Genomic DNA, 23048 nt, shown 5'->3' on the forward strand with positions numbered 1-23048 from the left:
AGAGTCACCCAAGTGGATTAACTGGTTCCACATATATTCTTTCCTGACTTCATTGTGGAAAAGTATCCTGATAACAATTATTGCTTCTGCCAAGATAGTGACTGCCTTCCAGCTTTACTGGTCCATAGATTCAGGAAGCCTGAAATACCCAGATGGCAGCATTAGCTTATAGTTTAATAGCACTCATGCTGTGGGGTATGGGTGCCAAGTTAGCTCTGCTCTTGCATAATAGCATCTCTAACCCAGAGTTAAAAGATTGGGAAACACAAATTCCCCAATTTACTCACTGAGAATGAAGGTAAATTATGCTACTCTTACTTCTACTATTGGTTCTATGACCTATATATTCTTTGTGTTGGAGACAGAGCACAGTTTAATGGTCTTTAATTCCAGGTATATGCTATATACTGGAATGGTGATGACGACATTTCAAAATTTTTTATTTTATTTTATTTAGTAATCTTTACACCCAACATGGGGATTGAACACATGACCACATGATCAAGAGTCACATACTCTTCTGACTGAGCCAGACCGGTGTCTATGGATAATGGTATTTTAAGCTCATGTTTCTCCTCTGAGCTAGGATTTTGATTATTTGTTTGACAGGCTATTCCAATACTCTAGCAGGCAGATTTTGGGCGGCATAGGGGGTAATATGACAGTAAACAGAATGATCATCAGCCCATTCTCATGTCTCCTTTACTGTAAAACGAGGTCTCATGACCAGAAAAGGAAAGGGGTCCAATACAGGCAACTTTCCACCAACTGACTAGTTGTTACCAAGGAATGGTACCTTATCAGGACACATCATCGATCTCTGTTAGCAGATTGAAGCTTTGCCAGCCCCGGTAGCTCTATCAGCCATAAGTAAGCAAGACCTTTTTCCTGTTTGTCTATACATAATCTCTGTCTCTGCCAATATGGTCACTTTGTTCATATAATTGTACCAGCAATAGGATGGTCAATGACAAAAGCAGAATTATTTCAACCAGTTGAGTGACTTTGTCTGTGTGGTTGATCGGTACCTCTTCCATGAAAAGTTATTTCTGATAGGCATTAACATATGGCACAAAAATCTTTATTCTCCCATTTGCACTTGTACCTCCATGATCTTCTACCCCAGACCTTTTTATCTCTGTTCTTCTGATTTGTCTCCTCTCAGGTTTCCGACCAAGGCATTCCCCACTGCATTTAAGTCAGGCTACTTCTTTTTCCACACAAAATGGATAACACTTGCACCTCCTGAAGATGTTTGGGAGCTTTTTGGTCAAATTTTTTCACAAGTTCATTTTACAGCAACTAATGTGTGAGGTTATAGTCCAGCTAGTGTTCATTTTTTGCTTGAACTCATATACCAGGTCAATATCTTTACAAGCTGAGCTTGGATTTTTTTTTTTTTCCTTCTTCATTACCTGGTAGCAAAAGATGATTCATATGGCTTTAAGATGAGCTGAGGTTGAAGCACAGTTGAAGCAAGAACAGAAGGCATGGGTTTCCTGCTCATGTTTGTACCCTCCAAGAGGTAATAAACTGGCTTGCACCCTCTTAGAACCTACCTCATGAACAGTAACTCTCTACCCATAGTCACATGGCCTATCTCTATCAGAACACAATAGCATGCCAGGACTTGTTTTAAACAATGCAGAGTAAAATTCTCCCCTGAAGGTGACATAGTTTTAATCTAATACCAGAAGCTGACCTTTTGATTTTCCTAGTGGAACTTGACAGACTTGCCATAAACTCCACATAGCACTGTTTCTTAACACTGATATTTCTTTTTTTTAATTTTTAAAATTTATTTTTGACAGAAAGAGAGAGACAGAGCGCAGCAGGGGAGGGCTAGAGAGAGAGGGAGGCACAGAATCCGAAGCAAGCTCCAGGCTCTGAGCTGTCAGCACAGAGCCCCACACAGGGATTGAATTCAGAAACCATGAAATCATGACCTGAGCCAAAGCCAGATGCCCAACTGACTGAGTCGCCCAGGCACCCCAACATTGACATTTCTAATCGCTCAGGATCTGCTGGGGTATATCACTTAAGTGGCTGGACATGTTCTCTAATCCATTTCTGTTCTAGGACCTATCAAAGCTGATAGGCTTTCATATCACACAGTGTATGGTGGGTGCGATATTCCCAGGCACGACATATACTAGCTGTGGAACCCAAAGAAACATAATAGGGGTTATGTTTCTTTTGTCATGGTGTGAGGTGCAAGATGCAATAATTTGTATTTGGTTCTGAATGGGATATTCCGGCCTCCCCTTAACCACTAAACACTTTGCTGTTGTGGCAGACATAAAAATTTGCAGTGGTTACACTCTACTTTCTCTTTTCTTTTCTTTTTTCTTTTATTTTCTTTTATCTTCTTTTCTTTTCTTTTTTTTCCCTTTCTTTCTTTTTTTATTTGGTGGGCATGAATACAGAGGGTCAGTACCAAGGTTCTCATGAGTACAGAGCCTGCCATTTGTTCAAGGGGCCACTGATTGGGGATGTATTAGATCCCACAACCATCTGGGATGAGCCACTTTTCAGCCACCATGTCTTCAAATTCATCTGCATTAAACTTAGGAAAGCCCAATTTCTTGGAAATGTGGGTCTTCTGGTGGCCAGGGAACTTGAACTTGGCCCCTGTCGGGGCTCAATCACCTGATTCTTGTTCTGCAGCTTGGTACTGATGGACATGATGACTTGGCCAATGTGGACCCTGGCCGCTGTACACTGGGGATTCCAAAAGCACCCCAAATACCTGCCTGGAGCCTGTCAGCTCCAGCACAGAACAACATCTTATTGATACAGATGACATGAAAGAGGTGGAGCTGCCCTCAGATGTGAAAACTGTCTTTGCCACAGCTTTTCACCATGTACTTATTGGCACAAATAGCCTCCAAGGCTTCAGAGGAGAGCTGCTCATATTCAGTTGACACCATGTGGCCACATAGTGGGAAGTCATCCACTTTTGCCTTCTTCGGCCCCAGGTCAAAAATGTGGATCTTGGCATCAGGGATATTTCTGCAGAAGCAGGACGTTGGATACAACTCGTTCTTACACTACTGGTAAAAACGGGAAAAGGCAGCAGCCCATGGTGACACCAAAAGTTTCAGTGGAAGGAAAAGAGTTTACTCTCTACTTTCTAGGTATTTTTCTAAGGTCTCCAATGTACTATAGCTTTTTTGATCACTTACCTAGTTAGCATGATGTCATTATAATGGATACACATAATTTTCTGTGGAACACCCCCAACTATACTATATTCTGACTATAGTATGACAAAGGTAAGGAGAATAAATGTATAATGTTGTTTGTTTATAAATATAGTTTCTGATCTTTTATGAGAGAAATAACAAACAATACAATTGCCAAATTTATAGCTACATACTAATTGAGCAATAGTGTTCCATGAATACTTTCATGTTTCTATACCTTCTGGGCTTCATAAGGCAGACATGTCTAGGAAGCTAGAGATTCTATTTTACTCTTCTGACTTACAGACATATCTCTCCCCAGAATATTTATTTGTCTATATTCAAACAATTGTACAAATCTAGGTATCTTTCACTACATTTTCCTCAATGTTCAATAATGTATATAATTGTCTATAAACAATATCCTTTTGGATAAGACTGGTGGTATCATTACCACATGGCTTCCATTTTTTCAACCATTCCCATTCTTATCTGGGAATCTACTTGTATAATCTCTTATGCCATCAGCTATGGCTTGTAAAAAGCAGCCAACACTGAGTTTCTTGGTAAATTCCCAGCTCAAACCAAGAACTGGACGCTTAGCTGACTGAGCCACCCAGGTGCCCCAATTAAGCATTCTACCTTACTCTACACGGGGATTTTTCTTTTCTTCTGCTTCTAGGAACCATCCTAGTAAGCGTCCCCACCATCTCTTTGATTTCTTGGGAGGTATGTAAATCCTATATATCAGGAGAATGCTCCCAATAGTTTCACTTGTCCAATCCCTTGGTTTTACTTGCTTAAGCAATTAGAACATAATTACCTTTGTGTTCCTTCATATCCTGCCAGGACATGTTGACTTGATCTTGCAGCTTCTTTGGAGTAGTCTTTTTCCTATGTTTTCAGAACTAACACATATTGGACTGGGTCATATTGCTGTAAATTAGTCTTAGTAAATACTAAATTTATACCTAGTCAACAGGAGAGGTGATGGCAGATCACAAGGAAGACTGTGTTGTCTTTTATTGTAGTGGTAGAGGCAGCAATCAGGGGAAGCAGAGAGAGGAGTTCTGAATTAACTTTCCTTAAGTATGGAGAGCAAACTGAGGGTTGATGGAGGGGAGGGGTGAGTGGGGAGATGGGCTAAATGGGTGACGAGCATTAAAGAGGGCACTTGTTGGGATGAGCACTGGGCATTTTATGTAAGTGCTGAAACACTAAATTCTACTCCTGAAACCAACACTATGTATCAACTAAAATGAATCTAAATAAAAATAAATCAATAGACAAACAAATAAAAAACAAAAGAAATTTTAAAAATAAGAAAGAGAGGACAGGTCACTTCCATAGGCTCAGAGTTCAGGAAAATCTAAGGATTCAACATTGTGTGAGATTAATCCAAATGATCCTATCCCATATATTCACTGTCCATTCTTTCTCAACCAAGGCCGTGGCTTTGGCATAACTGATCTGCCTTTACATTTCTTGGACCTTAGTAGTTCTTACATTTAAATTCTGATGCTGATAAGCAGCTTTCTCTGTTTTTCTCTTGAAGATTATGCTACCAAGGAGATCTTCTAGATTTCATAGGGGGTTTTCAGTTGCCTACTAATTAGTCAGCTTTTTGTAATTTTTTAAAAATCTAGAATATCAATGGAATTTAACAAAAGTCATACAATTCCATTGTCTTTAGAATTACTGTTTTATTCATACTTTTCAAACCTGATATGTCACACCCATTATAGCAAACTTCCACTGCTATATGATGCCAATTCATCAGAGAAAGTTTTAAGAATTCTATTGTGATAACTAAGTCAATAAAGTAGCACATCTCCATTACCAACCTCATAAATAAATTCCCTTCTGTTACTTTAAAATACATTAGTTTTCCTATAAAGAGAAGGTTACAGTAGAAACATTACTTTCCTAATTGTGAAAAATCAAATAATTGCCCTCATCTCCCACTTTAGTCTGCCATGGGCCTTTTGCTTTATAAGTGCCATGTGAAACTCTTAACTAACAACGGTTAACATGGCCTATAATTCTTTTCTGAATTATCCAGATACTTGTCTTAATTCCCTTATCCCCTCCAAGAATGTGGAGATGCAAACAAAGTAGAACGTGGACAATATCCCAGATATTTGCGAGTTGGTTTATATAGGGACTTGCCTCAATAGTTTAAGGTCTTGTCCTACTTAGAAAGATTCCAAGTCATAGGTTTATTGTCTTTGCTTATTTGTTTTTAACTTTCTTTATGCAAACAGTTATTTCAGTTTTTCTTCTCACCTATTGAAAAACCACGGAGGACCTTATTACAAATAATCACTTATTAATTATCTGTTTACTGTGGAAACTGAAGTCTTGGGCTTTGAATATATGTCATAAATTATAACTGTTAATATGAAAATGAACATAAAAGTACACTTTTAAAAATATTTCTAAAAATTTTTACATTTATCTATTTTTGAGAGACAGAGAGAGACAGAGCATGGGAAGGGGAGGGGTAGAAAAGGAGACACAGAATCTGAAGCAGACTCCAGGCTCTGAGCAAGCTGTCAGCACAGAACTCGATGCAGGGCTAGAAACCACAAACTACCGTGAGTTCATAACCTGAGCCGAAGTTGGATGCTTAACCAACAGCCATCCAGGGACCCCTCACTTTTAATAATATTTTAATAAAGTGATGCCCATATAGTATTTCCATTAAGGTGCTGTTTTTGTTACAATAGCATGGATAAAAAATTAGCTAATTACAAAACAAGTCATCATTTCTCTGTGGCACAGAGTCACTTTAAATAGATGATACAAGGTCAATATAAGGAAATGATTTATTTTGTTTTGTTCTTTTTTGAAGGATGACAAGTTATGAAACAAAAACTCCCCTAAATATAAAATTAAATTCTGAGAGCTTTTACTAAAGCTAAAACACAAAACCACATATGCACATGATATGCTTAAGTTTTGCCTTCAATTGTATGCTTTTCATATGACAATGCTACACCTTCTTAAATAGATAGCTCAAAGTGCCCTAATGTAAAAATTTTACACTGGCCTCACAAAGACTTCCATTTCAATCCAACATGGAGTAAGAGGAACCACATTTACTCTTTTGCATGAAACAACTAAAAATCAAAGCAATTATATATGTTACAATGACTTTCAAGATATTCTACATCATCTAACAATGGCTAGTGATCTCTAACATATGATAAATAAATGAGGTGTGCTCTGTGATTGTCACATCTTACTGCTGGAGGAATTTTCCAGGTTGTTTTTCTTGAGAGAGGAATCCAGTTAGAGTCCAGGGTCTTCCTGAGTTGAGAGTCCAAGGAAATTTGTGCTCAGGGTAACTGCCTAGAAAGACCTACATAAAGAAGGAAAACCTAGAGACCTTCAGAGAATCCATCTGAAATACTTGGCTGAGTAGAGATTAACTAATGCAGATGAGGAAAATACTAAAGACAAGAAAGAGAGAATTAAATAAAAAGTACATGGGACATCAAAAGAACTGGGGATATTGCCTGTTCCAAGCAGTCAGAGTAGAAAGCTTGATAACTTATGAAGCATTATTTAGCATGCTAATAAGCATTTAAATATTGCTTTGATCTTACATAACAAACCTTATATGCAAAACCTGAAGGGGGCAAACTGATTTCAAATGACACAACTTTGTTCAAGAACACAGTTCAATAACATTTTAATAATATGAAGAGATTCAGCATCTAGTATACACAATGTTGAACTGTCAAACAAAAATTTCCAAGTATGCAAAGAAATAGGGAAATACTATCTGTAATGAGGAGAAAGGTTAATCACTCTAAACTGAATTAGAAATGATAGTAAAGTTAGAGCAAAAAGACACTAAAAGAGTTATTATGCTTGTTTTTCATATGTTTAAGAAGGTAAAGAAAAAATTCAAGAAATAGAAGAGACAGAAAAAGACCTAAACTCAACTTCTAGAAATTCAGATCTGATATTTAAGATGAACATGCCCTGGATGTCATTAGTAGTAGATTAGACCATACAGAAAAGTGTTTAATGAACTCGGACAATAGCAATAGAACCTACTCAAAATGAAGCCAAGACAGAGAGAACAGAGTTTCAGTGAACTATGGGACAAATCGAGAAGTTAGGTATATATTATTTGAAGTGCCTGAATTAGAAGTGGAAAAATTATTTGAAGAGGTAATGACTGACATTTCCCCCCAAACTTGGTGACAACTATCCATCCACAGATGCAAGAAATTAAATGGATCTAAGCACAGAGAATACAACAGTGTACATTATAAGAAAATTATTTACCATAAGATAAAGAAAAAATATTAAAATTCCAAAAGGAATGAGACACATTACATACCAATGAACAAAGATAAAGATAATAGTAGTTTTTCTTTGTCAGAAACAATACAAGCTAGAAAAAAAATAGGGAAAAAAAACTTTAAAGTACTTAAAGAAAAGAATTTTCAATGTAGGTAACTTTACACATCAAAAGTATCTTTCAAAGCTACACTTTTACAGATATATATATAAGTGAATAATTGAACATTTATAGACCTACACTATAAGAGATGTTAACGAAAATTCTTTGGGGAGCCTGGGTGGCTCAGTCAGTTAAGAATCTGGCTCTTGGTTTCGGCTCAAGTCATGATCTCACAGCTTCGTGTGTTCAAGCCCCACATCGGGGTCTGTGCTGGCAATGAGGAATCTGCTTGGGGTTCACTCTCTCCCTCTCTTGCTGCCCCTCCGCCACTTATGCTCCCTCTGTCTCTCTCAAAATAAATAACTAAATTTTTTAAAAAAGTTCTTCAAGCAAAAGGGATGGATGGCAGATGAAAAGCTGGATGTACACAACAGGATAAAGAGAACTGGAAATGGTAGAAAGGCGGAATTTTTCTTATTTTTCAAAATACCTACAAACAGAATCATTTTTTTAAAGCAAATGCAATAGTAATATATTTTAGGGTAATAGGATAGAGGGAAGTAAAATGTAAGAAAATCATAGTACAAACTGTGAGAAGGATGAAATGGAAAAATACTATTATAAGACTCTTTTACTATACATTAAACAGCATAATATAATGTAAAAGTGTATTGTGATATGTTAAAGTTGTATACTATAAATCCTAAAGAAACCACTAATATAACAAATAAAGAGCTGTAGCTCACACATGAAAAAAGAGATCAGATAAAATAATAACTAAATAATTAATTCAATAGAGAACAGAAGAAAAGAGAAACAAAGAAGACATCAGAGGAAAATAGCAAGATGGTAAACTGACACTAAAACGTATCAATAATAATGTTAAAGACAAACGTTCTAAACACACCAATTAAAAAACAAAAATTTTCAGATTGACTGAAAAAGGATTCAATTTATCCTATGAGAAAATAATTTTAAATATAAAAAATACTTTAAGAATAAAATTAAGAAAAATACATGTAATCCTAACATTGATTAAGAGAGAGCTAAATTGGGGTACCTTGGTGGCTCAGTCATTTAAGGGTCTGACTCTTGATTTTGGCTCCATTCATGAGCTGGTGGTTCATAGAACCTAGCCCCATGTCAGGCTCTGTGCTGGTAATGTGAAGTATGCTTGGGATTCTCTCTCTCTCTCTCTGCTGCTCCCCTGCTCTTGCTCTGTGCTCGCTCGCTCTCAAAAGAATTTTTTTTAAAAAAAGAGAGAGGTGAAATGGTTCTATCAATATCAGACAAAGTATATTTCAGAGGAAAGAAAATTATCAGAAAGAAAGGAATTCATTTAATGAGAAAGTGGCAAACTGATCTAGAAAATTTAACAAACCTAAAAGTTTGTGTATCCAATAATAACATAACTTAGAAATACATGAAGCAAAAATGTATAGAATTTCAAGGAGAAATAGACAAATCTTCATGTACAAATCTACAAAACTTTAAAAAATCTTCTCTTTTTTTGAAAAATTTTTACATTTATATATTTTAGAAAGACCGAGTGAGACAATGCAAGTGAAGGAGGGGCAGAAAGAGAAGGGACACAGAATCTGAAATAGGCTACAGGCTCTGAGCAAATGTTCAGCACAGAGCCCAATGCAGGGCTTGGACCCATGAACTATGAGATCATAACCTGAGCCAAAGTTGTACACTCAACCAACTGAGCCACACAGGGACCCCTAGAAAATCTTCTCTTAATTGGGGCACCTAGGTGGCTCAGTCAGCTAAGCATCTGACTTCAGCTCAGGTCATGATCTCATGGTTTGTGATTTCGAGCTCATATCAGGCTCTCTGCTGTCAGCCTAGAGCCTACTTCAGATCCTCTGTCACCCTGTCTCTCTCTGTCCCTTGCATGCATACACCCTCTCTCTAAGATAAATAAACATTAAAAAATTTTTTAATCTTCTCTAATCAGCAAAATGATTAGACAAATAATCATAAGATATGCATTTGCACAACATTATAAGCCAAACTGAACTAACTGACATTTCTAAAATACTGGACAAAAACAGACCACACATTCTTTTCAAGTATACATGAAACATTTGCCTTAATAGGTCATATTCTGAATTATAAAACAACTGTCAATAAGTTTTAAATGATTCAAGCAATAGAAATATGCTTTTAAATTAAAATGGTATTAAATTAGAATGACAGACACATGTTTGGAACAGCCCCCAAATTATGGACTAAATAATGCACTTCTAAATGACCCATTCATCAGACAAGTAATTAAAATAGGAATTCAAAAGGGTTAGTATCCAAAATACATTAAAAAACTTAATAAAACTCCATACCCCCAAACAAATAATCCAATTAAAAAATGGGCAGATGACATGAACAGACATTTCTCCAAAGAAGACGTACAAATGGCCAACTGACACATGAAAAGATGCTCATCATCACTTACCATCACAGGAAAATAGATATCAAATTACAATGAGATATTGGAACGCCTGTGTGGCTCGGTCGGTCAGGCATCCTACTTCATTTCCGGTCATGATCTCACGGTTCATGACTTTGAGCCTCGAGTCAGACTCTGCGCTAACACCCCAGAGTCTAGTGGCTGCTTCAGATCCTGTCTCCTTCTCTCTCTTATGCCCCTCCCCTGCATGCTCTGTCTCTCTCTGTCTCTCAAAATATAAATAAACAAATAAATAAACATTAAAAAAAAAACCTACAATGAGATATCACTTCACACCTGTCAGAGTGGTTAAGATCAACAACACGAGAAACAACAGGTGTTGGTGAGGTCGTGGAGGAAAAGAAAGCCTAGTGGGACTGCAAACTGGTGTAGCCGCTCTGAAGAACAGTATGGATGTTCCTCAAAAAGTTAGAGCTACCTCATGATCCAGCAATGACACCACTGAGTATTTAAACAAGGAATCTTAATTCAAATGCTGTTTAGAGCAGCATTATGTACAATCACCAAGATATGGAAATAGCACAAATGTCCAGCAATTGATGAATGAATAAGGAAGTCGTGATACATACACACACACACACACACAATTCGGCCATAAAAATGAATTTTCCATTTGCAACAACATGGATAGAATTTGAGAGTGCAATACTAAGTGAAATAAGTCAGTCAGAGAAGGACAAATACCATATGATTTCACTCATATATGGGATTTAAGAAACAAAACAAACAAGCGAAGGGAAAAAATAAAAAGAGAAAGACAAATCAAGAAACAGACTGTTAGCTGAAATATTTGTGAGCTTTGGTTAGACACATATCTCTTAAATACACAAAAAGCATGACACATGAAAGATTAAAAAAAGAATAAATTGGACTTTTTCAAAATTGGGGAGTTTTATTTTGAGAAAGTATCTCCTAAGAGAATGAAAAGAGAAGCTGCAGATTTGGGGAAAAATACTTTCAAAAACATGTCTGATAAAATATTTTTAGTCAGAATATATAAAGAAACCTCCAAATTCAATAATTTAAAAAAAGCACAATTAATCCTGTAAAGATGAACAAGCTTCAAACAGACATTTTATTTCACCAAAGAAAATGCTTTATGGATTTTTATATGGATAGCATATAAAGGACACGTAAAGATGCTTATTCAACATTGTCAGTCATTAAGGGTTTTCTAATTAAAATGTAAATGACTCAACTACCTACTTACTTGAATGCCTAAAATCAGAAAGCCTGACCACCCAGTGCTGCGACAATTTCAATTCTAAAACATTGTTAGTCGAAATGGAGAGCATTACAAGCACTTTGTAAAAACAGCTCGGCAATTCTTTTAAAAATTAAAAATATGGGTGCCTGAGTGTCTCAGGTGGTTAAGCGTCTGACTTGGCTCAGGTCATGATCTCATGGTTCATGAGTTCAAGCCCCGCATTGGGTTCTGTGCTGACAGCTCAGAGCCTGGAGCCTGCTTGGGATTCTGGGTTTCACTTTCTCTCTGCCCCTCCCCTGCGCATGCTCTCTCTCTCTCTCTCTCTCTCTCTCTCTCTCTCTGTCTCTCAAAAAGAAATAAACATTAAAACATTTTTTTAAATTAAAAACACCCCTAGTCTGTGGTGCAGACATTCTAGTCTTTTGGATTCACTCAGAAAAACTGAAAACAGTGTCCATTAAATGACTTATACTCAAATGTTCTTAATACTTTGTATATAATAGCCCCAAACTGGAAACAACACAAATATTTGGTAACAGACTCTGGGTAGACATTTGTGGTATATCCATATGGTACACAATACTGCTTAGCAATACAAAGAGAGAGGAAAGAGAGAAAGAATTGATCAATGTAATTATATGGATATATCTTAAAATAAATATTTTTGCTGAAAGAGGCCAGAAAAAAGATACTGCACACTGTATGATTCCATTTATATAAAACTCTGGCAAATGCAAATTAATCAATGGGACGTGAAACAGATCAACAATCTCCTGAGGATACGAAGGGTGGTGGGAAGAGGTAAGAGGGACAGTTAACAAAGGAGCATGAGGAAAAGTTTGTGGGTAATGGATATACGCATTATCTTCATTGTGATGATTTTTTTTCCTATGGATATAAACCTATGTCAAAATTTCTCAAATTGTATTCATTAAACATGTGAAGCTTATTGTATGTTTATTATACCTCAGAGATAAACACAAGTATGTCTACATACTAGCTTTACTAGTCTACAGTTGAGTGACACTGAGCCGCTTGGTAATACATTCGAGGATCAACCTTTCTTCAGATATTAAGGGTACTATTTTGGAAGATAAAAATAAAATAATCGTTGTAAAACATTTATTACAGGCTAGACACATTTACATTTTGTGTAATAAATATTATAGAATTATAGATCTAAACAAGATGAGTCTTGTCAAAAGTAATATTTTACATCTCCCATTTAAAACTCTCCTGGGCACCTGGGTGGCTCAGTTGGTTGAGTACCTACTTCAGCTCAGGTCATGATCTCAGGGTTGGTGAGTTAGGGCCCCACATTGCTCTTTGCTGTCAGTATGGAGCCCGCTTCAGCTCCTGTGTCCCCCTTTCTCTCTGTCCCTCCTTCACTCCCTCTCTCTCTCTCTTAAAAATAAAAAATAAACATTTAAAAATCACTCTGTCTTTGCAGCACAAAATCCATCAGTGTGTTTCACATTATGATTCTCAATCATCTACTAGAATTCTCATGTTTTAGAAATATTACTTAAGACTAAACGCTTAAGAGAACTACCCCGTTACTAAAAGTATAAATAAGATTGATTACATGGCTATCTAAGGTCTGCATACACTTTGAACTATATTACTAAAATCATAGAGGCCAGGAAATGAAAAATGGTTTAACTTCTAACATTTGCCTCAATTTTCTTCTTCAGTTCATCATAGAGTTGTACAAGTATGGTCTGCTTAATTTCCTCCATACTTTGCCAGAGTGAATACATTTAATTAAATTCCTTTTACTTAATAAATGAAGACAGTATAGTGACTCATCTAAGAAATGAAGCCCTTGTACAAGTTCGATCATTAGTAGCAAGCTCTGGTCTCTGAATTAATCTGGTTTATGTCGCAACTTCATTTTGCCTGCCCTACTTAAGTTTTAGTTTTACAGGAAGAATAGGTCTAAACAAAGAAATGTTAAATACATTTCTGTGATTATTTTTCCTTGCCCCCCAATATATATGGGGAAAAATCACTAAATCATTAACAATCAAGTACATCTAAAGTATACAAAGGGAGGCATTATTAATATTAGTAATATTAGTACTGCTGCAGCTACTGTTACTACCACCACTATTACTGTTACTGTTACTATGACTATTACTATCACTATTACTATTATTTCTGAGAGATGGAGAATGGAAAAAATGGGACAAAGGGGAATAAGAAAAGAGGGGAAAAGAAGAAAAGGAAGAAAAAAGATAATTGCCCATCTCCACTATACTAACTTTTGTGTTGAGAAATTTTAATCTTCTATTCCACAAACAAAGGTAGCATTATGAGCACTTTAACAACCTTACATCTCTCTGGAGTTGCCAGATTTAACAAAGAAAAATACAGGACACCTAGGTAAATTTGAAATTAAGATAAACAATAAGTGATTTTTTCACATATGTATGTCTCATGCAATATTTGAGACATACTGAAAATTATTTGTTCTTTATCTAAAATTCAATTTAACTATGCATCCTGCATTTTATCTGGCAACTCTAGGCTTTACTTCTATATGTTTCACCTTTCAAATGATATGTGCCCCTAATAAATCATGTCAGGGTAACTTTTGTGACACATATAGTCCAGTTTTATAGAGGTGCAGATTTCCTATCATCAGCTAAGTATGGAAGCAAAACCTCCTACATTTTTTTGTTTGGCAAATAGCCAACTTGAAGGAATAAAAAACTAAAGAGGAACAGAAGTATAAGGTGCCGAACAGGGGAATATCTTCACAGAGATCATAATAACAAAGTACACTGGGTGAAAATGAAGGAAGTATGGCTTGGGATTTAAGGAGGCAGAACATGGAGCAAGGGATGGTAGAAATGCCTCAAACTGGTCCTGTAGCACACAGGACGATGGGTAAAATCAATAAATTAATGGAAAGGTAACTCTGCTTAATCAAACATTCTATTGAATCATAACATGTGTTCACTAACATTAGCATAAGTAAGTGCAGCCTTCTTTTAGACTAGCCAATTCGGACTCCAAGATCTTTTTCAATCTTATACTGTTACCAAATGTAAATATTTAAGAAATGGAAAATGTACTGATAATTCTGCTTGTGCTACAGAATATAATTCATTCACCCAAGCCTTAATGGTTGAGAATTATCTTTTCTTTGTTCTTTAAGTATAGCTTTTATCTCAGATCCGCACAATGACTACTCATTCAGCCAATTATTTTCAAATGTTATATGTGTTACTTGATCTTTAGTAGAAAGAGCAGTGAACTAAAAATCAGAAATCAGGATATTCATCTTCTCTTCTACTTTAAACTTGGCCAACAGTCAGCTCCTCCGTGATTCATTTTCTTACTAGGATAATAAAACCTCTGACTTATCTCATTAGATTCTTGACAAACTTAATTACTTTTTAGTGTGTTGGAGTATAGAATCAAAACGATTATTCCAGACTTATCTCAGACAGCAGGAGGACATAGGAGGTTAGTAGCCATTTTATGTCAGCTAGTAAAATAGTAGGTTTGTCAACAACAAAATGTTGAAATGAAGACTAGGTAGGGTAATCCTGTAATTTATTGTTCAAACTGGAAGATTTGAGTAGTAAAAGCATTATTCATAATAACTCTGGTCAGCAGAAATAAATGGGGATTATCCCAAATAACTGAGCTACGTGGTCACTCTAGATCTAGGGGCCTAGTCTTACATTTACATTTACAAAGACTATGCAGCATTTTTACTGAGATTACATTTTTGTTTTGTGTGATGGCGAAGAGGTGGAGTGAAAGAGATTTAGAGGTACACAGGGATTCCAAAAGAAAGGAAAACTATTCAGAGATAGACAGGTAAATGTAATTACAGAAAAATGGATTTCAAAAACCTAGAAAAGATCTGAAGAATTACATACCTGTAACTCTAAAAGAGAAGAAATATCTTCAAACATGTAATTGTCATATACTAGCAACATTTAAAACTAATGAAAAAGTAAAAAGTGTGGGTAACTTTGTAGTCATTTGAAAAGTGATACGTAAGTTGGAAATAAGTGATTTTATTTATTTGTTTGTTTATTTGTTTATTTTTTTTTTACTTTCTTTTCAAGAGCAAGGAAAACAGAGAATGAGCAGGGGAGGACAGAGAAAGAAGGAGACACAGCATCTGAAATAGGCTCTAGGCTCTCAGCTTGTCAGCACAGAGCCTGACTCAGGGCTAGAACTCATGAACCGCGAGATCATGACCTGAACTGAAGTTGGATACTCAACTGACTGAGCCACCCAGGCGCCCCTTGGTGATCATATTTATATTGCAGACTCCCTTATGAACCAAACATCATAATATTGACATACATATTTTTAAAGTTCTTTAAAGAGAAAAACTTTCAAAAATCTTCAAAAGATAATACACTTTGTAAGTGCATAAAAGAAGACACTACATTATAATAATGAAAAAGAATATTATCTTACATTATGTTATCTTATTTAATCAGTCTGAATAATGAAATAAATAAAATAAGCTATTTTATGGAATAGCTTAGAGAAATTAAGTAACCAATTAAACTCAAAAAACTAGTAAGTTGACAAAACTAAGAATCAACTTAATTCTCCTTGACACAAAATATTTAAACACTGTCAATAAAACCCCAAAACTAAACCTCAAATTATGATCAACATTTGAATGGATAAACAGATTATGCAAAATCATAAAATATAATCCTATACAGAATTGAGAATGAATGAAATACTGTGAAGTACTACAGCACCCAAAAATATGGCTGAATCTCTCAAAGCTAATATTGAACAAAAAAAGCCAGAGATAAATATAGTGTATGATCCTATTTATATAGGGTTCAAAAACAAACATCACTAAGTTGTAATGATGAACAATTCTTAATTAGGTGCTAAGAGTATATGGGGAAAAATAAGTGATAACCACAAAATTTAGAGTAATCAAGTTTTCTAGGAAGGAGGATTTATAGTTGTAAGCCTCTGAGGTGCTGGAAACATTCCTTACCTTTATGTAGGTTTTGAATATACAGTGTGTGCTTTGGGAAATTATTAAATTATATTTATGCTTTATGCACTTTTCTGTATGTATATTATATAATAATTCAAAGTTCTCTAGTTAGTAAAAAATTTATGGATACTTTTTGTCAATAATTTTTTAATTACTTGGAGATTTACATTTGTAGAAATATGTAATATGTCAGAACTGACTCTAAAAGAAATAGAAAACCCAAAGGAATCATAATCATTTAAGCAAAATAAATCTAAATTTTAGTGTTCCCTAAATGGCTTTATAGGATATTCTACTAAGTATTCAACAAGCAGATAAGTTAAATTTATACAAATTCCTTTAGAATAGAGAAAAATAAAAATACACTTCCAAAGTATTTTATGAGAATAATAAAACCTTAATTTTGAAACCAAGTAAGGACTAATAAAAAAGGAGGGGTTTACATATTTAGCCTGCTCCTGGACATATGGAATACCCCAAACAAAGAATTAGAAAATACAATTTTTTTTATTTTTATTTATTTCTAGGAGAGAGAGACAGCATGAGGAGGGGAGTGTCAGAGAGAGAGGGGGTCACAGACTGAAACAGGCTCCAGGCTCTGAGCTGGCAGTTAACACAGAGCCCGTCGTGGGGCTCGAACCCACAAACTGAGAGATCATGACCTAAGCGAAAGTCGGACGCTCAACCGACTAAGTCACCCAGGCGCCCCGAAAATACAGCAATTTTTAAAAAGATAATATACCATGAGAAAGTTTATTCCAGGAATGCAAGCTTAACCAAATATCAGAAAAAGACTGAAGTAATTAGCTACAATAACATTTAAAGAAGAAAAAACATATGATCATCTCCATAGTTGCAAACATAACATTTCACAAAATCCAAAATTTTATAGCTAAAAATATGTACAAACTAGAAATAATATAGAACTTCTTAACAAAATTCAACAAACAAGACATACAAAAGAATTTTTAAAATAAATAGACAAGAACTCCTTAAACAAAGTCAATAATGACATTAGAAATAATAATAAAATGCTGAAACTATTATCAAAAAGCAATCAAAACATGAATGCCTGGATTATCAATTCTTTTAAACAGTTTGAATGTGTATTGGTGTCTATACATATTAGCTAGGTAGAAAAAAATAGAAAGAGTATAAAAATAGGAAAATAATAAATAGTGTAAAAATGGGAAAGACAAAAAACTTGTCATATTTGCAAATGACCAGATTGTTTACATAGAAAATTTCTCCCCAATTATTTAAACATTATTTGAATTAGAAGACTTTGCAAGCTTGGTAGATTAAAAAAAACAGTAGTCAAAATAAATCTGTATATATAAGAAAATCAGATAAAATACACAATTACAGAAGAATGTTCACAAACCACAAAACACATGCAAGAATTACTTTTATATCTGTATACTAACAATGAAGGAAAAACACAAAAAACACAGTACCATTTGCATTCACTTTAGAGAAAATAGAAAATTTATAATAAACAACAAAATGTGGAATCTAGATGCTGAAAATTATAAAATGTTGATGAGAGAAATTGAAGAAGATGTCAATAAATAGACTTATCATGTCCCTAAAATTGAAGATTCAGGAAAGATATTGATTAACCTCAACTTGTTCTATAGATTTAATATAATTCCATTAAAATTTTATGGAGGTATTTTGTAAATATAAACACTTATTCTAAAGTGCATGTGACGAAGTATAGGTCCTAGAATAACTAAAATAATCTTGAAAAAGAGGGATAAAATGGAAGGATCACTCTACTTCACATGAAACTCTACTACATGCCTTAATAGATCAGGAAACTATGACATTGGTGTAGAAATGAGAACATACCAAAATGACACAAAATAAGAAATTCAATAATAAATCCATGCAAATATGTCCAACTAGATTTTAACTAAGATGCAAATGTAGTAAAAGAATAGCCTTTTGAATAAATGGTGGGAGCACCTGAACACACATAGGCCAGAAAGTGAATCTCATGCTTAATACAAATAGAGCCCAAAATGAATCATAAGTCTGAATGTAAAGCTATAAAATTTTGTTGAAGTTACTCATATATAAACGTATGGACCTTTGTACTTTATAGTATCCAGAGCTTTCCTGAGACATAGAACCAATAGAGATGGGGGGCCGAAGAAGAGGAATGAAGAGAGAAATACAGAGATTTATTTAATGGAATTAACTCACTTGATTGAGGAGGCTAACGAGTCCATGATATGTAGGACAAATCCACAGGCTGCAGGCACGAGTTGTAGCTTGAGGTTGAAGGTAGTGTGCAGTCTGAGTAGCCTCCTCTTGGGGGAGATCAGTTTTTTACTTAAGGCCTTCAACTAACCAGTTGATAATGGCCACACACCTGATGGATGGTAGTCTTCTTTACTCAAAATCTATTGATTAAATGTGAATGTCATAGAAAAAAAAAAACAACCACACATGCTTTCACAGCAACTCTAGAGACATTTGACCAAATATCTGGGAACTGTGACCTAGCCAGGTTGACACATAATATAAGCCACTACAATTTCCTTCCTAAAATTTAGTTTAGATGTCCAGACTAATAATGCTACTTACACACATGAAGAAATTGTAGAGTTTTATACTCACATAATCAAGCTTTCTATTCATCTCAGGGAAGGCTTCCGTGCAGGTCTAAAGTGGCTGGAAGTGGCAAGGAGGGACTACTCCCTTGAGATGTATTATGTTAGGAAATTGTGCTGGGGTGCAGATTCTCACACATGGTCCAGGCAAGTGGATGTATGATTGAAATTTCAGTGCCAAAGGAGGGAACATCTGGTCTTTTTAAACTGCTTACCCAGATCTGGAGCATAGGGAGAAATGGATGTGGTGGGTCTGAAAATTATCAGCATTCAAACATCAAAAATGGAGCCTTCCACTTTATCACAAATTTGTAGGGGGAAAAGGGAGAAAATCATCAAGATCAAGAACTCAGGCAGAGTTCTTAGACTTGACACCAACATCATGATCCATAACAAGAAAAATTGATAAATTGGACTGCATCAAAATTAAAAACTTTTGCTCCACAAAGCCCTGTTAATAGAATAAAAGGATAAGCTATAACTGGGAGAAAAAAATTGCAAACCACATATCTGACAGAGGACTAGTATTGAAAATATATAAACTCTTCAAAACTCCAGAGTAAAGCCAAAAATCCAACTATAAAATAGGTAGGAGATATGAAGAGACATTTCAGTGGAGAGACTGCAGATGATAAATAAGGGCATGAATAAATGTTCAACTCTCTTAGCCATTCGGGGAATGAAAACTAAAACCACACTGAGACATCACTATATTACTATTAGGATGGCTAAAATACAAAATGTTGTCAGCAGCAAATGCTGGTGCGGGTGCAGAGATACTGGAATCACTCGTCCTTTGATACTGGGAATAAAAAATGGTGCAGTCATCAGAAAAGTTTTGGCGGTTTCTTATAAAATTAAACACGCAACTGTTATAACCCCAGAGATTTATATAGTATGTGATTCTATTTATATAATATTCTTGAAATTACAGAATTATAAAAATGGAAGAACATGTAGTGGTTGGCCAAAGTTATGAATTAGACGAAGCTGGGAAACCGTGACATGGGGATCCTTTATGGTGAGGTATCTTGACTCCTCTTTATTTTAACTTTATCAATGTCAATATCTTGGTTATAATATCGCATTATAGTTTTGTATATAATGTTCCCATTAAGGATAATTTGGCAAAAAACACATGAAATCTTTATTATTTCAATATAATAGCATGTGAGGCCATAAACATCTCAACATAAAATGTTTAATTAAAATAAGTACATTTACAGTTGCTAAAAATAAAAATAAGTCCTAGACAAAGTTCAAAATCTTGAGAGAAAAAATAAAATATTCAAAATTTCAAAGTAGAACAAGTGGACAGTTATGTCACATTTTAAACAGGAAGACTCAATATTATAAATATTAGATACAAAATTATTTCCAATATGACTTTAGTAGATTTTTTTAATAAGATGTGATAAGCTGATTCTCAAATATGTATGAAATGCAAAGGGTAAACCATGTATTTCTCAAGATAAGGAAATATTTGGAAGGACTTAGCTCTGCCATTTACCAGTTTATAGATACAGATGTTTCTACTTTTAAGCTTAATGAAAGGGTCACAAGAATTTTTTTCATTATTGTTCCTTAAACTATGCTTACAGTACATCTTTTCATATATAAAATATATATTACACAATACTATTAAAGCATATAGTGAAATAAAAAATATATTGTACATAAATGTGCATGCATATACATAATTACATGTGCACACATATATGAAAATAAATAGCTCTGTGTGTTAGAATTTCTTGTGAATTTATTTTTGTTTGTATTTTCTAGTTTTCTACAGAAAATGTGTATTACTTGTGTGGTAAATGAATATTTTGTACTGAAAGAAGTTAAAATTTGAAATTTCTGTAATTGCTTTGAGAGAAATGCCAAAGTCTCTGTTTTGCCTAGGTCTCGAAGTGTAATTCCATCTCTTTTTAAATGCATTTATTTTTCTGCTAGTAAGCATTTAGACTCTTCACAGTAGTGTCATTGAATGACAAATTTTGTAACTGCTTCTCACCATTTGTTGAGGGACAAGATTGCTAGGGCTTGCCTTGCCTAAGGTCACATAGCAGATCTGTGTTCTAATGAGAATGAAACTCCAGTTCTTTAAATTTGACATGCATCTTTTTCCTAAAGCACCACTGCTTATTTTAGGTATGTATTTAGGAGAAAACCAAACTACTCATTAGGTCCAAGAGAATTATAAAAAGAGATTTCAAAAGAGAGCAAGCAAGGCTAGAGAAGAGTCTCTTAATAATCAGGCGGGAAGGCCGTTGAGGAGGAGGAACTTAAGTATGTCCTCATTAGAAGAGCTTTGAACTTTTTGAACCCTTAAACTAGCCATGAGCCCTCACCATGGACTTGACTTCTTCCTCACTGTGGCAACTAGAACATCCAAATTCTTCACTTGTGAAGAAGCCATTCAGGTTTAACAAGCTTTAGTCCCTCATCTGCACATTAACCCAGCCAATCCCAATTGACCTTATTTTAATCCTTGTTTTGCATAGAGGACCTACACAAAACTATACTTTTAAGCTTTCTCCCTTATGACTCTGTCCCTTTTCTCTTCCTTGGGGCATAATTCAGGCTCCTACCTAAATCCATGTTTCCAAATTGCAATTCTACTGGCCTAAATAAATGCTTGTTTGTTTAAAGTTTTAGTGAATTCTTTCTTGGTCAACAGAATCCGTCAAGGTCCAATGTCCTATTGTGAAATGCTGTTCAGCTGATAGAGGTATCTGGTCTTCACCCTGTCCCAGGGAACACTCCCAGATCTGCCCTTGCTTGGAATTCAGGTTTGCACTCTTCTCCAAGTTGCTCCAGAACCCTTGCTTGAAGCATCTTTTAAGAATTTTCTGATGGCTATCACTAACACAGAGCAAAGATTTATTAGTGGAGTAAAGTCTTCATCATCCTTCTGAATGTAAGACCATATTTATGCTCTATCTTTGCCGTGAGGAGTTGGTAACTAATCTCAACTCTCCTCTTCTTTCACCCATTCTGCCATTCCCCTTACCCATCTACCCAAGCATATTGCTGAATTTATTGTTTCTTGTTATTTGGGAACAGGGGATAATTAAACTCTTTCTGTTTATTGACTTTAGTTTGTTCTTCAGTCTGTTTATTCAATTTAGTTTAAAATATAGTAAGACATAGTGTAGACTTACAATCTGCGTAATTATTGTGATGTAGATGATGATTACAATTTTCTATTGCAAATACTTAGCATTTTGTGAATTCCTGGTTTTAAAGTATGGCAATTGATATTGATTTAAATAAAGCCATCTTTAAAAAATTCTCTATACAAAAAAATTCTCTATACATTTCCTACACAACTATATATATGTATTTTAAAATTTTTCATTACACAATATAGTAATTCATATTTTTATTAGAAACATTGGTTGTTTTCTTATGTACTTTTTTTGTTTTATTATTTTTTTCCTTTATAAAGCTCACCAATATCATTTCAGGTAGTAGTTATTTAGAAATGAATTTAGTTCTGAATTATGCTGAGAAATCTTCCGTTGTTATTTCGCTTTATCTTTGAGTACATTCCATCCTAGTTTGCTTGGGGGAAAATCAAACTGGGTCTCCAATCACCAGAGGCAGCCCTAAAATTATGAACAAACAATAAAATTGGCATTCCTCATTCCCATCAACATCATGCAGCTGTGTAGATAAATAAATCATGTGGAGTAAATGTTTCCGTTCCATCTATTTGGAGTATACTCTTATAGACTAGCCTTACTATGCAAAAATAGTTATTGCTGTCTTATATCTTCATTTTCATCAACATCATCATCATCATCATCAGCATCATCATCATCATCATATCTTATTCAGATGAGTTGATGAGGAAAACTCTAATGAGTTACAGGATTTGATATCATGCAAATGTACTTTTTCACTAGTTGATGAGTTTATTCTCATCTTTCGCTTAAGAATACAAACTCATAACAAGGGTGAATCAAGCCAATGCATATGTAATGATGTAGAGATAGTTCCATTCTATGTATGTGTGTATGCGTGCCTGCAGTTGTCTTGTCTTTTTTTCTATAACTCTCTTTTCAATAAAATATGCTGTGAGCTTTTTCTACTCGTAGACCAAAAAACCCCCAAAATCTGTAGCCTAATTATTGAAAA

General features: G+C 34.9%; 1 pseudogene; it reads right to left on the reverse strand.

Annotated features, from left to right (window-relative positions):
- Positions 1-2497: 2497 nt before the first annotated feature.
- LOC144223167 (large ribosomal subunit protein uL16-like) lies at positions 2498-21324 on the reverse strand (annotated as a pseudogene).
- Positions 21325-23048: the final 1724 nt, after the last annotated feature.

Source organism: Crocuta crocuta, unplaced genomic scaffold (assembly GCF_008692635.1).
Source record: "Crocuta crocuta isolate KB4526 unplaced genomic scaffold, BGI_CrCroc_1.0 scaffold231, whole genome shotgun sequence".
Taxonomy (NCBI): Eukaryota; Metazoa; Chordata; class Mammalia; order Carnivora; family Hyaenidae; genus Crocuta; species Crocuta crocuta.